Source organism: Littorina saxatilis, linkage group LG13 (genome assembly GCF_037325665.1).
Source record: "Littorina saxatilis isolate snail1 linkage group LG13, US_GU_Lsax_2.0, whole genome shotgun sequence".
NCBI lineage: Eukaryota > Metazoa > Mollusca > Gastropoda > Littorinimorpha > Littorinidae > Littorina > Littorina saxatilis.
This window is the reverse complement of record NC_090257.1, coordinates 26,135,296-26,138,836: the sequence shown is the minus strand read 5'-3', so window position 1 is coordinate 26,138,836 and position 3,541 is coordinate 26,135,296.

Genomic DNA, 3,541 nt, shown 5'->3' with positions numbered 1-3,541 from the left:
CACCTGCACTTATGGAGTTATGGCAGAATGACCAAGGTCTTTTACGTGCCATTGCGGTGACACGGGGGTGGGACATGGCTTCCGTCTTTGGGTCTGCACATACAGTTGACCCGTGTCCGTCCCGGCCTGAAATCGAACCTGCGACCTTCCGATCACAAGTCCAGTGCTCTACCAACTGTTCTTCTTTTTGTAGACGTTGATAATGTCATTTACTTTCACTCTGTGTTCAATAAGTTTCTTTAGTTTGCTGTTGTACTTCAAATAATATTCTCAACAACCCGAAACAGATACATTTAAAGCATCTTTGAATTAATCTGACTTGCACACTAAGTTGTATTCTGTTATTTTGAGGTATAGGGGTCTTTTTACAGTGATTCGTGAAGGCCTCTTTACAGGTTCATAGTAGGCGCCCATGCTCCTAATATGGACCATTTGTCTGTATTTAATTGTTGCTGGATGTTTATCAAAGCTAATTCACTTTAATTAGGCCTAATGGTTAACATAAGAGAGAAGGACTACCAAACACAAAATAAAAACAAAATCTGATCTTTGGTGATTGAAATACAAATTCAGCATATCCTGAGTCCCGCTTCATACAGAAAAAAAGACAATTCTACATCGTAGATCGGCTCGCGAGAAAAAAAGAGATATTTAATCAATAATTAATGGAAAGAGCAAAGTCTACTCTCCTTGTGTGTAAAGTTTAAAGCCAATTGGATGATATTAGAAGCAAAACGACTTTTACAAAGCAACACAACCGATTTTTATTCAAGTAAAATCATGTACCTGTCATATGCGGATGACGAAATCGGCCGGTATTTTCACACTTCCACAAAAAACAAACCGCTGGATCAATGAACTTCATGCTTTTGGAAAAGTTAGCTAATTCATTCCTCTTTCAAACACAATAAACATATGAATAAAACAAGATTCGTTCTGGGCAAAATCTATTTCGAAAGTGTGCGACCCCCCCCCCCCCCCCCCAACCCGATGTTTCGTTCAACCATTCAGTTTTCATAACTTGACCAATGTATTTATTTTCTGTAAGAAACTATCGTTTGGTTAGCAATTCACAGAAAGAAAATAACTTGGAAATGAATAATGTAGCAGCAGCTGTAGACTGCACAGTTGTGTTTTTAAGAGAGGCAACAGCCGATCATGCCGTGAAACAATTCGATTCACAGTTTCAGATCTGACCATGCTTTTACACGCAATAAGACAATCACTCTAGTTAGAAACTTGCTCAAATCAAAAGCTGGTTTGTGTTCTCTGTGCAGAGTTGATTTTGTAGGCGAAATTTAATTCGAAAGTGTGTGACCTTTCAACCGTCTGCGCGCCTTAAATCATTGCTCTGCATAGCTCTGCACTTGGCATGCTATTTTTAGCCGTGTACGGGCCGTTGCGTCCGTGTCGTGTCGTTCTCTGATGATAACGACATGGGCTGCCTCGTTCAAAATGTCAGGTTTCGTAACTCGACTAATGTCGTATTCTCTATAGAATAAAAAAAAAAAATTAAAAACCACCTACGTTAGATCAATACACAAAGAGAAAACACTTGGACATTATTATTGTAGCTCCAAGCCAATGGACCCATTTTAGTTGCTTCGATCAATGTTCCAAGTGCACAAGACTAAAGCATCCATGCATATGTAATGTAGTTTCTGTAATATCAAATTGTTCAGTTTAGTTGCTACTGGGTTGTGTTCTGCATTCAGTTCATAGCCTACATGTATACATGTTCTGCTGTAATGTTGCTGTTGCAATATATGCAAGTGCCAAGATTATGTCTTTGACGTGAATGTGGGGAATTTCATATTCGCATGCCTTTCATATTAAAGGCCCGCTCTGCTTTTACATGTGATAAGATCTTCCTTCCACTTGGTCACATTAAACAATCAGCACACTGCCTGCTTGCTGTGGTGAGCCAATTCTTTTTATTAAATTTATATCCCCCAAAAGGCCAATGCCTTTTACAAAATTATTTCTTATAAAACAAAATACCAGCTTGCACAGACATTACCCAGGCAATTCCTTAATTGGAAGAGTGGTCTTATCCCATGTGACTATATCTTAGACGGTGATGAAAACTGTTTCATGAGACGGAGTGAGCCTTTAATCACTCTCAGTGAACTTCTTTTCCTGAGGTACTTGACTTACACTGTTGAGATGGATCAGTCTTATTAACATCTATGTTTTATTGACAATAAAAGCATGTGTTGTCTGGTATCTGTTATAAAACAAGTTTTAATGCTGATTACTGCAATTTAGTCAATGATAGTAATACGAACAAAAAGGATTTCTGATTTAGACACATTATTTTCATCGCAGTTGCGTTCTTCCATTTCCCGCCCGACAAAACCCCGACCCCCCCCCCCCCCCCCCTAGCACCGCCCGCCCGAACCCACCACCCCCCACCCCACACTTACGATTCACTGACCCCAGCATCGGCAAAATCACGTGTGCGTGTGCTAGCAGCAACAAAGTCGCGATACCCCAAAGTCAAGGGATCTGTTAGATTGTTATGTCATTACTTTATTGTTCCATCGCTGAGAAATTCGGGTCCCTTTCTCACAGAGGAAAGCAAGCAGCAACAGAGTCGCGCTACTTCAAAGTCAAGGGATTTATTAGATTTGTTTTATTTCTGTTCATTACTTTATTGTCCCATCGCTCGAAAAGTCGAGTTTGGTTTCTTTGTTATGCTAAAAATTGTAATATTTTATCTATCGGGTCCAAGCCAACCCCCACCACCCAGCGTAGAGGCTCTAAACAATAAATACTATTAATAATAAAAGGCATGCATTACTTTGTGGAATGCGGTATTTTTACATTTTTACAAACTATCAAACAAACAAAACACGCACACACACACACACACACACACACACACACGAAACAAAAAAACAAACAAACAAACAAACAAACAAACAAACAAACAAACAAACAGACAGATTAATAAACAAGCAGACAGAGTACAACTTTTGCACCTCTGAATATACAAGGTTGTGATAACGGATGACAATTTGAGCGGGGGAGGGACAGAAAGAAAGAACTAATTGACGAGGAAAGGGGGTAGGGGGGGCGGTATTTAGAACAGGTATCTTTTTTTGTTTGCCTTCTACAGTGTATTGAGTTACAAGGAATGCTAGCTGTGTGTTTGTGTGTGTAAAGCCCGCTACTAATACAGCCGAACCACGCCGAACTAGTTCGTCGAACTTTCGGCCTGGTTCGGCAACGTCATCAAATCAGGGGATTCCCCTATTTTTTGTTGCAGCTGAAGGCTCGCGGTTCGCCCCATACAATCCTGCAAACATCGGCGCGTCATCGGCGAACTGACTTTTCACTGGTTAAATATGTGTGTATCTTCATCCTTGAAGAGTGACAATACTGGCGGCTATATCACTCTGATTAAAACCCCAGATGAAGCATGTGTTTGACATCTGTTTCTCAACTCCCCCCCCCCCCCCTTCCTTCCTCATTACATGGGTACCTCTCGAGATTGGCAGTGAAGTACTTTCGGTCTTATTATCATGGCCCACGCAAG